Below are 16,222 nucleotides of genomic sequence, written 5' to 3' on the forward strand. Positions count from 1 at the left end.
CAGGGTGCACACAGCTGGGCCTGGCAGGTGTGAGGAGCACCCCCCAGGGTGGTTTGGTCTCATGCTGGTAGGTGTGTTCGCCCCCCATGGCCATGCCCTGGATCGCGGAAGTGGCACCACGACCAGCTTTCCTAGTGGGCAAGTTACGGGGTGGGGAGGGGCCTCTCTGGGGAGCTGGGATGGCTGGACCTGACCTGAGCCCTTCTTATCAGGCCGCTCCCAAGCCCGGGGTCCTCTGGGACCCCCTCAGCAAATGTTAGCACATCCAACAACACAGCTTTCTCCCTCTCCCTGCAAAAAGCCCTGCTCAGGGTTTCCCATCAGCCCCTGGGGGCCGACACCTGTAACCTGCCCCACAGGCTGCCCGGCCTGCAGCTCCCACACGACACATCTGCCCACTGCGGCTCCCAGGAGTCTCCTTCACCCTCACAAAACAGTCCCTTTCCTCATGATTCCCAGGAGGGTTGGACTGAGCGCAGCAGAGGAGACCCCCACCTGCACCCCATCTCCAGAAGTGTCCTTGGGTCAGACAAAGGACGCAGGCTGACACATACACACACACACCCCTTGTGTGCTCACACCCACATGCTGTCTCTTTACAAGCCAGAAGGCTGTGTCTTCTCTTCAGCTCAAGCCAAGGGAGGAGCCATCCTGGTGTTGGACATGTGGCTGCCACCCCTTTCCTGCGTCCTCCACCGGAGGCAGGGGCTGGGGTGTGTCCAGCAGCCCCCAGGCACCTTCCCACGCTGCTCGAGTCCAGTCCCTGGTGGGTCCCTGACCACCCGACACCCACCGTCCTCAGTGGGAGCTCCGCCCTCTGCTCCCAGCACGGTCGCCTCACCCCAGAAGTCCCAGGAAGCCCCTCTTCCCAGCCCCATTCCCTGCCCCCCGGCGGAGCCCCAGCCCAGGGCATCTCAGAGGTGTCTCCAAGTGCTCATGTTTTAGGAATGTTAGTTGTTAAAAATTAAATTCCATCCACTGACGATTACATAAACTATGTTAGAAGCAAAGTTAATCAACACTCAGCGTTCACCCCCTCCCTGACGACTGTTATCTGTGCCCTTGAGCTTGTTTACAGCTGTGGCGTCTTCGGGGCTGAGAGGCCTCGGGAGGGGTGAGGCCAGTGCATTCTCGGCTTCCCCACCCAGCTCTGCTCTCAGGCCTCACCTCACGTGGCAGCTGGAAACGAGCAAACATTCCCCGTCAGGGCACCCTCATCGTCGGCTGGGTGCCTAGGTCGGGCACCAGCAGACACTGGCACAAGCAGCCAGACAGTACATACTTTGGGCTTCCTGGGCCATGTGGTGTCTGGTGCTGTCCCTCGACGTCACCATCGTGGCCCGAGAACCATGTGTCAACGAAGGAAAGGAATCCCCATGAAATTATACTTAGGGACACTGAACCTGGAATTTCACAAAATGTCCCTGCCTTATAAAATAATATTCTCTGTATGGGTTTTTTATGAAAACCCACCGAAAAGTGTGAAAACCTCTCTTAGACAGCAGGCTGTGGCCAAACACAGTCCGGCCCGTGGGCCTCGACCTGGCCTGTCTTAAGAAAGGGGTGCAGAAAATTGTGGGGGTGCATGGCCGCTTCGGGGAGCTGCACGGAGCCTGTCGCCACCCCACTGCGAGCAGCATAAAAGGTCAAGGACACATCTCGGGTCCCCACACTCATGAAGCTCCATGGAGGAGTCGGGCGTCACTGAGGAAAGGGTGAACCCCCCCAAAAAACGTTCATAGCAGCACCCCCGTCTTACTTGCTCTTGAAAACGCCTTCAGCATCCATTCAGAGCTGCTCTGTGCGCCGACACAGCCACGGCCGCCCCTGATCCAGGGCTCCACACACTCATTGCACCACTCGTGACCGACAGGCTCCACCCAGTTTCCACTGAAGGGCACTGCCTGCCTCAGTGTTGTTATGAATCGGGCTCTACACAGGCTTCTGTGACATTTGTAGTAACGCCGCCATCACTTCAGAGAGCTGGCGGTTACATGTCACCAGCACATGGGTGCCCGACCCCAGGGCACCATGACCTTGGCCTGGGAGAAGATGGTCTGCAGCTCACCCACATCCAGGCCGGGAGCTCCGGACAGGGAGGGCTGAGTCTGACCTACCCGCTGAAAGTCCCTGATAAATGGTAGACGTATTCGGGCTGAGTCACTGAAGGAATAGGTGAATGAGCAAAAGAACACCCACATTCTCCCAAGGCCACAAGCTGTCCCTGGCCCCCCGTTTGTTAGGATGATCACGGGTGAGCAAACCCAGACGTGACCGTGAGCCTAAAACGTTTCAGGGAGCTCAGAGCATTCTGTCCAACAGCAGAAGCAAGTAGACTCCACGCAACACTTGAACATCACCCTGCGACTTGGCACTTAGAAGCTACGTTTTTGTCGGCAGCCCCTCGATACTTTGCTCAGGTTACACAGGACAGCTTCACGTCTGAGCGCGTGGGGACGTAAAGACCCAGTGCCGGTGAGAAGGTCCTGTCTCTCAAGCCCACGATCATGCGTGGTGGGGCCCTGAGGGCCCAGACCACACAGGTTCTGGGAGAAAACTCCTGTTCCCACAACTTCCCATTTGCGTTTTCAGGAACACGTTCCTGCTCGAGGTGGCAGAGAAAATAAGCTAATCTCCTATTTTTTAAAAAACAATGATGTCTCATGAAAATGACTTACAAAATTAGGGGATGCGTTTTCGGCAATGGAAGCCTGGACACCTGAGTGACGAAGCCTGCTTTGAGACTGGGGGCCCCAGGCACGATCTGGCGGAGGGCTGCACCCCAACCCTGAGTCTCCACTCCAGGAGGATCTTTGGGAAGCGCCTCCTTTCTCAGAAGCCACCTTGAACACCCGTGTGGGCATCAGCACAGAGGAAGCCTGGGGGACCTCTGTGCCTCGGGACCAAGGTCTAGCCCGAGGTAACAGGCTGGGCGCACCCAGGAGGTAGCCCGGGTTCACCAGGGGCTGGCGGGGGCAGGGAGGAAAGATGAAGACGAAGGGGCCTGGGGCCAGGTTCCGTGGGCTCAGGCAGCTCTGTGGGCAGTGTGTGCTGTGTGAGCGAAAGAGTGGACAGTTCTCTTCTGTCCACTGAGGCCAGTTGGGCAAATGCTGTGGAACTGGTGTGAGGACGGAGAGAAAAGGGCAGGAGGAGCAGGGAGCTGTTCCCTGAGGTTAAAGCGGCTCTGGCCTTTACTGTGCCAACTTTGCGGGCTGGCGCAGCCCAGCACGGGCACCAGAGCCCAGCGGCCCGCCTCACGGCCAACCCCGATGGCTCGGTGGCCCTTGTGCATCGCTTTGCTCCTCTGCACTGAGGATCCCCAGGGTGGGGGCATGACAGTGTGAAGGCAGCCAACACTCCATGTTCCTGCCAGCTACAGTCATGGGTCCACTGGAAATTTAAAATGACGTGCTCATTATCGAGATTTAAACACCAGGGGAGTGAATTCAGTAAAAAACTTTCCCCCAGGATTGTGTGTGCATGCATGCGCACATGCGCGCACACATGTGTTTGTGTGTGCACATGTGCATGCATGTGTATGTTTTACACTTGTGTTGTGCAGGTGCAGTAACACACGGATGCTGCTGAGGTCACTCTCCATGAGCTGCAGGACACCACAGAGCTGCCAGGAAAGGGGAGGAGATGGGGCCAGAGGCAGGGACCAGGCCCTCTGGCCAGCAGGCCCCCTTCCTGTGGGGCAGCCATACACCTGTGAGTGGGACTGTGATTTAGTGGCTCTGGGCAGGAGACCAGCACAGGGTGCCGGGAGCCAGCGCTCCCCATTTTCCAGCAGTGTGTCATTTCCCAGGAGTCCCTGCGTCACTGCGCAGCAGCGTGGGGCTCCCCTCCCTTCTCCACCCACCGTGCATGGCCCCCGGGGCCCCCAGGTCCCAGTTCCCACACCCCACCATGTCAGTCTGCCTGGAGCCTGACAAGGATGCAGGCCTGTGGGCACACTCCAAGGTCAGGGACAGCTGGGCTCACTCCTGACAACATTCAGCCCCTAGAGGGAGCTGTCCTCGCCAGATGGTGGGGGATGTCACCAACTTCTGTGCAACCCTGTCTCCCCACACTCCTCAGTGCAGAGAACAGGTGGGACCTAAGTCCACTGGGGTGGCGACACAGAATGCGGAACTGGCGTCACCGTGGAAGGAGCCCTCCGTGTCCCAAACCTCTGATTTCTGGCCACCGATTCCTGTGTATGCTGCTCCCAGACCTCGGGCCAGGGCCCTGCTAGGAGGCACAGCAGGGCCTCCCCTGGGTCTCACATCCTCCTGCGGTCGCCCTTGTCCGGGGCCTTCTCCCAGCTGCGGGGCAGGCAGAGGCGACACCCCCCACCCCGTCCCCCAGCAGCACGCCAGGGGCTCCGACTCCCAGGAGCCACAGCAGCTCCCCAGACAGGTTCCTGTCAGTCGAGGTCACCTGGGTCACGTCCGGGGCTCTCATTTTACCTACCCTCTGTCCACCAGGTCCCCAAGGAGGCCCTGAGGGACAACTGGGCCCCACCCTGGAACGGCAGGGCTCCCACCTGCTTGGGCCCTTGCTGCATACCTGCCCTCTAGTGCCCAGCCCGGCCGGCTCTCAGGAAGGGCCTCCCACCCACCCTTCCTGCCTTTGCAAAGGGGACACTCCTGAAACAGTGCGGGACGCTCTACCCGGTCTTCAGGTCTGCTTCTACCTCTGGCCAGCCGGGGCCTCCCTGCCCTCCCTCCCCTCCTGCTGTCTCAGCCCAGGCTCTTGTTGACAGGGTCCCTCTGCTCACAATGGCTTCAAAATCCAAAGGAAGCCACTCCTCCCAAAATGCCTGAGTCTTCCTCACCCCACCTGCAACCCTGCCAAACTCGGGCCTGATTCCCACGACCCCTGAATCGTGGGTCTGATCTGGGGAGCTCTACACCTTCCCTAGGGCTCCACGGAGGCTTGGCCCCTCCCCGCCCCTCCCTGGAGCATAAGTTTGTGCCTTCTCACTGAGCCGTCACCTCCAGGAGCTCCCAGCAGCCTGCCGAGAGTGTCGGCTTGATAAGTCTTCCCACGCAGGGGATGTGATGCTCCCACAAAGAACATAAAACTAGGAACAAACGCCAACACCCCGTAACCAGGGCTGGGAGCTCGAAGGGCATTCTCCGAGGAGACTTCCTGTAAGTCACGGCATGGCCCCCGGTCGAAGCAAGCTCACGGGTGACACTTCACTGTGTCCACCTTGTCACCTGTAGCAGACAAAGCCTACGGCTACAAAGTGACCTGTCAGGATGGACACCTGACGGACGCGTGGTGGAAGGGAGCGTGGGGCCCGCGGTGGCAGGACTAGGACAGCACCATGTAAACCGTGATGCACTACTCAGATGCCATGAGTTTTCAGCTGCCGTCAGCACCAGGGTTAACTTTGGAAGAACAGGTTGGGGACAAAGGTGGCCTGCGAGGGGCTCAGCACTGTGTGAGGGGATCACTGCAGGACACAAGCAGCACAGGACGCAAGACTCAGTTTCCAACGGGGCAGAGATGGCTGGGAAAGCAAACCAAGGTGCCCACAAGTCTCGCCGGGCACCGTGCATGTGCCATTGACTCTCAGGCAGAAAGGATTAAAAATATCTGGTGGCATTTAGAAAATCTCACTTCTTTTTATCACTCCATGAATTTAAATCCCGCCCCCCCCAATCCTAGTCTTAATGCCAAAAAAAAAAAAAAAAGAAGCAAGTTAAGCACCTACTTGAAATGAAAGCAGTGAACCAAGGGGATGGCCTGTCACTGTCCGCTTGGCTGAGGGGACGGAGGCCACAGCACATCTGCAGGGAGCCGTTGGCACCTCCTCCGAGTTCCTGCAGCCCAGGAGCTCCGCAGTCCTGCCCAGCACTGGAGTGGCCCGGGCACCCACTGCAGAGGTCACTCCTCCCTGCCAAGCATTTCTGCACCCCAACCGCTGCACGGGTCACTCCCTAAAACTCCAGGAGTGACCCTCGTCCCTGACACGCAGGCCAGGCCTGCTCGTCCCGCCATCAGCCGCAGCAGAGGTGGAGGAGAGCCAGGAGCTTACATAACCTGGCACAGGTGTGGCACTGGATCACGGTCATATAACTCACAAACGCACTAAATGCTGACTGGCAAAGCTCATAAATGTTTGTGAAGGAGGGGTCGTCCTTGGGGATGTTATTCTATGGCGTGCTGGCCCTGCCCGTAGACTTCTTCCACGCTTCGATAAGAACACACGTGTGCGTGTATGCGGGAGACTCGGTCACATTTCCAGTAGTGGTTCTATAGTTCCACGAGAAACAACTGCCCACACCAGTGAATTGTTACGAGAACATTTCAGATGGCCTCCCAGTCACAGCTGGTGTGCAGGGGGGTGGCGTCAGATTGTCAGGGTTTTCACATCCTGAAACTTGAACTGAAGGACACCAGGACCTGCCTGCCCAGGACTGTGGGGGGAGGGTGGGGCTGGGTGGGGATCAGGTCCCACCCACCTCTAGTGGGGAACCACCAAAGGCTCCTTTGAGTCACCCGATAAATTCTCCCCAGAGGGCTGCCGGCCGGATGGCAGGCGGTGGCCAGCAGGAGCTGAAACGCGTGTTCTGAAAGCCTGCAGTGCACACGTGATACGCTGTTCTCCGAGTTACAACTGGGGAACAGATGTTTCGCTGAAGATTACTTCCCAAAGATGCAAAATATCATCACTGCGTGTTTTATTTGTTTTAGTGCCCCTTGGCTCAGCCAGTCTCTGTAAATATCTAAATATAAGTTTACATTTAAAAGAATCCAAAAAATATTTTTAATTGCAATTTTTTTAAATAAAAAGGGAAGCCTCGTACAGAGTAATGTGCAGACACAAACATGCCGCCTGCTGACTGGGCTAGATTTTAAGGGGAAAATGAGTCAATTCACCCCAAAAGCAACAGAAATATGTCAAATAAGAGTAAGATCCATCCCATGACCTTCATCCCTTTGAAAGTAACTTTGCCAAGTTGATTGCAGTAATACCTCAACCATCTAAGGGGTTCCAGAGACACTGGGCCTCCCTGGGTGGATGAGGAAGACTCGTTGGGTACATTCTTTCCTAAAGCAGATGGTTTGTATCGAAGCTTTGATACCTATCCAACGCACTTAAATGAAGACACTTTCAAACCGATCTGTCTATGCCTGATGCCTAACCCGCCACCTGCACTGCACTGACCCAGACAAAGGGCCACTTACAGGGTCGGGCAGCCTGGCAGGTGAGGCAGCGGGAGGGGTGTAAGTGGCCCCCTGGGGGCTCCTGTCACAGAAACAGCCTACCACCTGAGACTCAGGGCACACAAACACAAAGCAGGGTTTAACCCTGTCTCAGAAAATGGAAACTTTGATCGGGAAGGGAGAGGGATGAAAACAACAAGCAGGAAACTCTGGCTGAGCTATAAGCACGAGGCTTTCCCCAAATCCTCTTTTACCACCCTCTCCACAGAGCCCGGGGTGGAGGAGGAGGCTGAAGTCAGTCTGTTTGCACCCAAGAAGCCCCGCTGCACCTGAGGGCGGAACACAGGACCCCGAATGAATCCTCCTCGCTCCTTCAGCCACAGACCTGCCAAGTCTCACAGTGAAAGGGTCCACGGCAGACTGGGACGGCTGCTCTGCCCGCACCCGGAGGCGAGGGCGCGGCACTGCATCGAAGACTCAGCCAGTATCCCCGCTGTCAACGACCTTTAAAAGCAGCTGCTCATTCCTGGCCCCACTTGTGGTGAGACACTTTTCACAGAGCTACCGAAGAAACTTCATCGGCGGGAGACTTCGCTGCAGTGTCTGAGGAATGCTTTCAATGTGCCCAGTTCTTTCTTTACCACAGGACTCACACGAAACACTGTTTTGGTTTTTTTTTACAACAAAACTACAGGAGAAGTGATTGCAGTAATACCTCAACCATCTAAAGGGGTTCCTGCAGGGTATTACTGCAATCACTTCCTCGGCATCACACGTGCGGCCTGTGAACTGAGGCTGCCCCTACCACGGGGGCAGAGCCCGTGTGTGCGTGGCGGGGAGGGCTCCGACCACACTTGACCCTGTGACGTGAGCATCTGGTCAGGAGCCTCGCCCAGGCCAGGACTGCCCAACGGGGATTTTTCAACTGCATTGTTTCTTTGGAAATATTTGGCCGACCTTCCCTTTCGCTCTTCTTTATCTATTTGAGTAACAACACGGACTCACGATACACTAGGGACTCGTGCATTTTTAAAATGTAATTCACTGTAGTCTGTTCCTTTTTTTCTTGTGGGTTGGGGGCCCTCTGAGCCAGCTCCTGGGCCTTTTTGACATAAGTCTCACAGGTGTTTGAACACTTCCTTGCTTTCTGGCGCAAGGTGGCCCAGACGCACTTAAGTCAATGCCTGGAATAAGCTCTTTCTCCAAAGATCTATGTGGGGAGTTACAGTTAGTGTCACCGTAAGGCAGGTGCCATTGCTGTTTTATAGAGTGTGTGTGTGTGTGTGTGTGTGTGTGTGAGTGTGTGTGTGTGTGTGTGAGAGAGAATCCAGTGTCGCAGTTACCACTTCCACACTCAATGCCATTAACACACCCCACTCCTTTCTCCTTCCCTGCAATACCGACAGTCATTTCAGAGTGATGCTGCCGCCACCGTCAGCTGTCACTGAACTACCACGAGGTCTCAAGTTCTTTGCCGTCCCTTTCGTTCTTGAACTATGTTCCACTGAAGATGTGTAGTCAGGAAACTCTGTTCTAAAACTGTCAGAGTTGAGTCTTAACTCTGGGCAGTAGTGTTTTCAAACCTGTATAGTTAAGCTTGTTGGTTTATATCTGTTTCCAACTTCATATAATTTCCTTTCATGTTTGATAGTGGGTGTACAGGGAAAAACAAAAAGGACCTTCAACACCTACCCTGGAACCTGAACTGCGCCAAAGCCTCAGATAAAACGTGGACCACACCCTGAACCCTGGCTCCCCTCCCCCGCCCCCTGCTCGCCCCACCTCCTGTCCGTCTTCTTGGAGACAGTCAACTGGAAAACAGGCCCCATCCTCCCCTCTACTCTCAAGATTAGATGCTAGAACTGCCCACTGCCTACAATTTCCTAGAAAGCGGCCTGTGCAGTTCACACGAGGCCGTCGGCCCCGAAGGAGCGATCCCTGCGAGTGACCCTTGCACCCTTGGTTTCCATCAGGGGCACCTCGGAGGCCATGGAGGGAATCTTCAGGAACACGGCACCGTCGGGAGGGTGAGCACAATGGAGCACCCCCTCCGACCCCCTCGGCCCTCGTGGAGCCCCGTGAGTAAGCGTGGGAGCCGGTGTGATGGTCTGTGTGAGGGTAGATTTCAGCGGGGCTGGTGGGCTGGTTCCTTCCATGCACTTCAACCCCGGCCGAGCCCTGCCTCCACCTCATTACGACCTGCTTGGTGGGCAGTGGCAGCTGGTTGCCAAACGTGTGTCCTTTAAAACTGCTGGTAAGAAACCGAGTCACAGCATCCATGTGAGGCCAGAATCAGCCTGAACGCTCTATTCCATCTCTGACCCCACTATTTGGACCGTGCCAAATTCCTCTGCCTAAAAATAAATGTTTAAGATGCACAATGTAATTCAGAGAGGGCTGAAGCTGGCTGCCTCCCACAGCCGCTGGGAGGGCTAAATGGGAACATGTCGGGAAGAGCACCAGGGAGACCGCGGGGGGCACAGTGGACCCCCTGCTGCTGCTTCTGGACTTACACTCACCGGTCTCTGGGGAGGGGAACAAACAGCCACACCGTGGGTTTTGCTGTGTCCCCTCTCTGCCACGTTACCTGTGACCAGACCAGAGGAACGACAGACAGCACCCGCGCCCTGGTGGATCAGTTCCCTTTCATCCCCATGCTGTGCTGACCCATGCTGCGGAAGGCCTCCCCTCCTGAGCGGCTGGTGCGCCATGCTGGGAAGGTTGGCCAGATGCAGGCTCACCCAGGACAGAGGACTGGTCAGAAGAAACTTGGTCTGAAACGGCCGGCTGTTGGGCCCCGGGCAATCTTCCTGCTGCCTGCGGCAGGACAGAGGACCCCCGGCCTGAGCGTGTGGAGAAGGGTTCTCCCCAGGAGTCTATCCTGTGGGGAGCCAGGCCTCGGGCCTCATGTCTCGTGAACCTATGATGACCGTCCTGCGAGGCTGGCGGGATCAGCCCCCAGGCCACCAAGAGGCCAGCCCTGGCTCCAGCCCTGCCCCCACTGCATCCCCGAGCTCCCGTGCAGTGTACAAGCCCACCTCGTGTGGGCGGGGCAGAACAGTGGTGACCCCGTGTCTGGGACACAGGGTCAGCATGCGGCCATTTCTCCACCGTGGCCTGGTGGCTGTTTTCCCTCCTTGCACTGACACGCTCACAGACACAGGGGTTTCTGAGCTGGGCTCCGCAAAGCTGGGTGGCTCCAGGGGGACCCCAGATTTCAAAGTGCACAGCAGTGGAAGCTGCCCAGTGGGTCCTAGGCACACAGGTGGGGAGTTCCCGGGCAGCGGCCCACAGCTCCGGCCATTCAGTGGGTTCCTGGGTGCTTAATATGCCCAAGAAAAAGTTCACATTCTCCGTCCCAGGTGCTTGCCTGAACTGAAGGGCGGGCGCCCTGGTGGTCTGGCTGTGAGCTTCCCAGCAGCAGCCCCTCTGCAGCCATGCTCTTCCTGGGTCTTTTGGAAGTGAACCGTCCAGGCCACAGGCAAGCCATTCTGTGGCAGTACAGCCCACCGTCCAGGCCTCTCCATGCACCAGGACTCGCGGCAGCGGCTGATTTTGGAAAGCAACGACGGGCAAGAACCACCCAGCGTGGTTCTGCGTTTCAGTTAGACGTTGGACTCCCACAGGAAGGAAGTCACGGCCTGGGGACCGGCGCACACTTTCTGCCACCCAGTGACACCCGCGGGCGCTCGGTCCAGCTCCCAGACAGCTTCCACCATGCCCTCCACTCACAGGAGCCCGGGAGGGCCGGGCCGGCATCACCAGCCAGAACGGGAGAACTCAGAGATGCTATGACACTCAAAGAGGGTCACCAACAGGTACCTGACAGGTGTCTGATGAAAGGTTTTACCGCTTTGCTGCATTATTTAACTCACAAACATTTTCTCTCCCACATCCTGTTTCCTTAAGGGACAGTTTAAATGGAGTGGGAGTCGCTTTCCACAGACATGGGCATTAGGCCCAGGCAGCAGCAGAGATTAAGCACCCTTTACTGATTGCACTCTTGGGTTCCTTATATCTTCTATAGCAGAGGCAAGGTTTCAGGAGGGGACTGGGAAGCCCAGAGCCAAGCCCAAGCAAGGAAACTGGGTGGGGCAGGTGGGGGCCTGAACTAGGACCCAGGCCACACACAGGGACGCAGAGGTCAAGCCACCAGCTCCCTGGGGCTCCGGTCTGTATGGCCTCCAGGGAGCTGTTGGGGTGGGGGCTGGGGAGGCCTGGGGGGCACTGGGAGCTCAGGGCGCTGGTCACCTTCTCCCTCCAGCACTGTCCCACTCCTGTGCCTGGGTCCCATGGCCCTGCCCCTGCTGTCCCATCTGCGGTGGCGGCAGAGGGGCAGGGCAGCGCCAACCTCCACGGTGCTGCAGGTACCAGCTCGGATGCTCGTCTGCAGCAGGTGCACCCAGCACAGTGGGTCCCGCGTCCCTAGCAGAAGGGCCCTCATCCTTGGCCACCTCAGAATCTCAAATCAGTCACGTGACCAAGACACTCACACATTTAACCCTCTTTGGAAGTTCAAGGACAAAGAGCGACAGAACCAAGGGGAAGCAGTGTGTACAATGGTGCTACAGGTTCCCCGAGGATGAGCAGGAGGACCTTCACTGGTGTGTTATTGGTGGGCGAACTGGGCACCTGTCTGTCCCCACAGCAGCCGGAGGTCTCCCCCGTGCTGGCTTCTGGGGCCCGTGTACCTGTGAGGGCAGAAATCCAGGTGTGGCTTTTTGTGGGGGTGGGGGAGCAGATGGGTTTCAGTTCCAGGCAGTAACTGGAAAGGCCAGGACAGGGCCAGCCGGACTGGTTGGACTGGATTGCACTGCCCACGGCGACACCGTCCCCCTGTCACCGGACACCTTTTTGGCAGCCAGCACCCACTTCGGGAGGACTCCCAGGACAGAGAGCATTTTGACAGAAGGCGCGCTACTCCTGGTTCAAAGGAGAGACACCCAGCGTTTATGGAACGGGGACCACAAGTGTACGTGTGGCTCCCACTCCTCCTTCAGTGCCCAGGACAGGCCACAAGGGGGGTGCCATGCAAAGGGAACGGAGATGAGGGGACAACACTTAGGAAGCGCAGGAAGGAGCGGACTCACCCCTGGATCTGAGCCCCTGACTCAGATGCAGCTTCCTGGGGATCACAGAGCCACCGGCCCACGCGAGATGGAGACCTCCCCCAACAACGCCTGCCTTCCGTGGCGGTCTGAGTCAACTACGGCGAGGTTGCAGCGTGCAGCTCCAGGTCCCCAGTACCTGCAGCTTTGTGACCGGCTAACTGCTCAGTGTCACTTCGGACAGGTCCTAGAAAGCCATGTCTCCAAGGAACATCTCGGGCAGAAGGAAGGAGACTTTATCCTCACAGTTGGGTTCTACCTGGTGTCTGACGCCAGTGCCTCAGGAAAGGGGAGAGAGGTGTGTCCCTGCAGGGAAGCCAGGGTGTCACGTTCTGCTCCTGTGGGACAGGAGGGACAAGACACAGCCACCACACGGGGCCCCTGATCTGACCAGTCAAATCAGAAAGGGAAGCATGTGCCAGATGTGGACGGTGGGTCAGAACCTGTTGAGGCCGGACCCGGGCCGTGGCAGTGCAGGGTCCCACCCCAGGGCAACCTGGTCTCCTCCAGGGTGACAGACAAGATGCAGCCTAAACCAGAGCAGGTACAGTCGTGACCCCGGCTCACTCCCCCAATCTTCTTTGATTTCATGAAAGCCAGAGTCGGGAAAGGGAATGAGGTTTTTTTTTTACAGTTTCTTTGTAGACACTGTCCATTAGCTTGCCCAGAGTTTCAATTAGAAAATTGATGTGTACAGTCGTGCCAATTCTCCCATCAAAGAATCTTTGGTGGAGAAACAAGGTGCGCTCTGTCACTGCGACGGGTCTGGCAGGAGCGTGCACCAAAGCAGCCCTCAGCGAGTGTGCAGCTGTGCTCGCCAGGACACTGGGCTTGTTAGAAGTCCCCATTGTGTGGCTTCTCCCCCTTCCGTCTGGACTTAATCAAGCCGGCAAACTGGGAAAACAGAGAGAAACCAAAAGCCTGCAGAGTGTGCATTTCATCTGAAGCCCGTTCATGCCCCTCGGAGGCAGCGTCGGGCGGTCCGACACCTGTGCTGTCTCGGGCGCAGCCGGTGCCAAGCATAACCTGTGTGGGCAGCAGGCTCGGGGCGCCCGTCTGAGGCGCGCGGCTCGCCTGGCTCGAAGTAAAATGCACCCTTGTCACAGGAGGGGGAAGAGAAAACATTTGCCCTAGAAAGGCTTCTTTATGCAACCCCAACGCGGCCCCAGTCGGAGCCAGCAGCGAGCAGCAGGGGTTCCGTTCAAGGAGGACTTCAAAACGAGATTTCCTCCAACGGCACACATTCTTGGGCGGAGGCCTGAATTTCCTCAATATGCTCATTCAGTCTCACGTTTGTCCTGTGCCTACTGTGCGCCAGGCACGGTGCTCAGGGCCTCATGGGGAAGAGCGGGCTGGGAGACTGGGACAGCTGGCTGGCACTCAACTCGTTTTTTAAGAGAAAATGCTTTGCCTGGGTAAGCAGAGAAAATGCAGACGCACGTATCCCTGGGAGAAAAATGGTACACTGGCGGGAAGTGAGTAACCACTGTCCCATCCCCTCGTGGGACAACATTTGGGAGGAAAATATTTCTAAAGGAAATGGGACGCTGAAAGGGAAAAGAATGAGCACAGAAACTAAAGTCACACAAATGGAGACCTGAGAGCCCAGGTCTTTCTCGACAAAATGGATTTGATGGCGATTCATTTAATATGAAGTCAGTGCCCAAAATGCATTGTCTTGTTCAACTCAAAGCAAAACAACAACGAGAACAGAGCCCTGAGAATACCAGATTGGAAAGATCTGCAAGTGTGCATGGTGCTGAGATCTCACTCAATTTTGGTTGTATTTAATTATTTTTTTACAGAGGTGCTATGGAAGGTCATTAGCTAAGGAGTGGGCACTGCCTGGCCAGCATTCACCTAAACGCTGCTGACCCTCAACCCCACAGAGCCTGCTCCCGGGGACCCTGAGGGACGGCCCGTCGGATCCAGCTCAGGCTGGTACTGCGGTCCCTGCATCAGCTCACAAGCTTTGGTGTAGAGAGAACCCAGAGGGGGAGTTTCTGAAAAATGCAGACTCCCTAGTAGATTCTGATTTCGGAACATGCAAAACACATCACAGCAATACGGAGCAGGCTTTGGGCAGTGGGGCATGAGCCCCTGATATGTGTGGGGGGTCTTTTATTCCAGGTCCTTCCCAGCAAGAACCTCAGCCCACTCCCAGTCACAGGCACATGGTTCGAGTGGAATCCGGGGTGTAAGACATCCAGGAGTAACTGCTCTAAAATGAAGTGTAGACAGCGGGCATGACTTGCTTCCCCCGCCCCCCCAGGAGTGGGCAGGCCGGCCCCTCCCTGCTGTGGCTCCCTAGGGCCAGCACACCAAGAGTGGTGTCTACAACTTTGCAATGGTCAGAGAAAAAAGCCAAAGGTGACCATTTTCTCATATGGGACATCACATGAAATTCTGATGTTGGCATCTGTATAAAAAGCTTTATTGGAACCAGGCCACACCGTCCAGGCACAGATCTCCTAAGGCTGCTTTTGCCATCCAGGGCAGAGGGGAGTGGTCCCTGCCCAGCCACCATGCTGTCCGTCAGCCGGGGCCCCCCCTGGATTCCTCAGGCCTCGCAGCCTGGCCGGGACAGAGTGAAGAGCGGACAGCTGGGACAGCGCAGCTTCCACCGGGCAGGGGAAAGAGAAGGCCCTCCCCCCATGTTTTTCAAGGACAGCAGTTTTGACGCTGACGACGTTTTGTGGTCCCCCGCTGTCCCCTGCTGTCTCTCCTTTCTCCTTCCATCTGCCCATGCAGGTTCTGTGGGTGTCTCTGTTTTAGTAAGAAGCCCCCAGGACCTCCTTGTTTCCTCTTTGAGGGCTGAGGGCCTGCCTGCTTTTCCAGGAAACACCCCCTGCTTTCCCACGAGGAAAAGCTAAGCAGTGGCACTAGACTCAGGGAGTGTGTTGTTTGAAGAAGCTGCCATCCGGCGACATCGGGGTGCTCATATGAGAAGATGGGCACCTCCTTTTTGTGCCAATGAAACAGGGAGTCCAGGGAGTCTGTTCTGATCAGTACCCACAGATCTGGGCGGGGTGGCCTCCACCCAGGTGGGTACACTCTGAACTTGTGATAAGATGTTCCTTACTCATCAAAGTCATCCTCACGCAGAGGCCCGGGTCCTGGGCCAGTGAAAGGCAGCAGCACCTGCTTGTCCTGCTGTGCTCCTCCCAGGACAGGAGTCACCAGGGGGAGGGGCTCAGGTGTGGTGGTTAACAGGGGTGGCCAGGGCCCGGGACCAGCCTTTGCCCCTGAGGCCCCACTTTCCCCAGTGCCTTCTGTGAAGGGGACTCTGGTGTGGACCGGCCACTGAGACACCTGGAACAAGTTTTGTGCCTCAGCACACAGGGGAGAGGGGACCAGGGGGACTCACAAGCAAAGAGGAAGCCTGGGTGCACCAGGGCTGTAAGGCGGGGCAGCGCAGAGTCCTGGGTGCCTGGCCGAGCACGCTGACACAGGAGGGCCCCCAACCTGGCCGCAGCCCATCAGCAACCCTGCAGAGACATCCGAGAACAGGGCTCTGCTGGAAGTCAGCAGCCGCCAGGTCTCCACACCAGCCAGCCGTGTTCACTGTCAGCAGATGGGCTGCACTTAGGCACAACCAGTCCTTGCCCAGCCAGCAGCCCCACGGGGCCCCTTCCCCGGCCATCCCCTGTCCCCTGCCCCCCCAATGTTCCAGGAGAATACCATACTGAACCTCACAGGAAGTAGTTATTTTGCCTTCACCCCCTCAGAATAATGATGAGGAAAGTGACCCAGTAACTGAGATGGTCACCACCCACTGGTGGCCTGAAGTTTCTCAGGGACTTCCTGCATCTCCCAAGATCACATGTGAGAGAGGGCACGCTTGTCAACAGCAGAGAGCAGATCAGTTTAGGTTACTTGCTGATCTCCACTCTGTACCCACCGGAGATGCCACAGAGAGACATGAAAAAATAAGACGCGTGGCCTGTGGG

The 16,222-nt window shown here is 56.9% G+C and overlaps 1 protein-coding gene across 7 annotated transcripts in view; it reads right to left on the reverse strand.

Annotated features, from left to right (window-relative positions):
* COBL (cordon-bleu WH2 repeat protein) overlaps positions 1 to 16,222 on the reverse strand; it is a 126,203-nt gene that overhangs the window by 91,763 nt on the left and 18,218 nt on the right. Inside the window, exon 1 of one of the 7 annotated variants that reach the window (XM_053661478.1) lies at positions 5,708 to 5,885. The exons of the other annotated variants lie outside the window; for them this stretch is intronic. The gene's annotated coding sequence lies outside the window, so the exon portion shown is untranslated. Of the gene's footprint in view, positions 1 to 5,707; positions 5,886 to 16,222 lie in introns of those variants that run through there. 7 annotated transcript variants of the gene reach the window in all.

This window comes from Artibeus jamaicensis, unplaced genomic scaffold (assembly GCF_021234435.1).
Source record: "Artibeus jamaicensis isolate MK-2021 breed Jamaican fruit bat unplaced genomic scaffold, CSHL_Jam_final contig_1016, whole genome shotgun sequence".
Classification (NCBI taxonomy): Eukaryota; Metazoa; Chordata; class Mammalia; order Chiroptera; family Phyllostomidae; genus Artibeus; species Artibeus jamaicensis.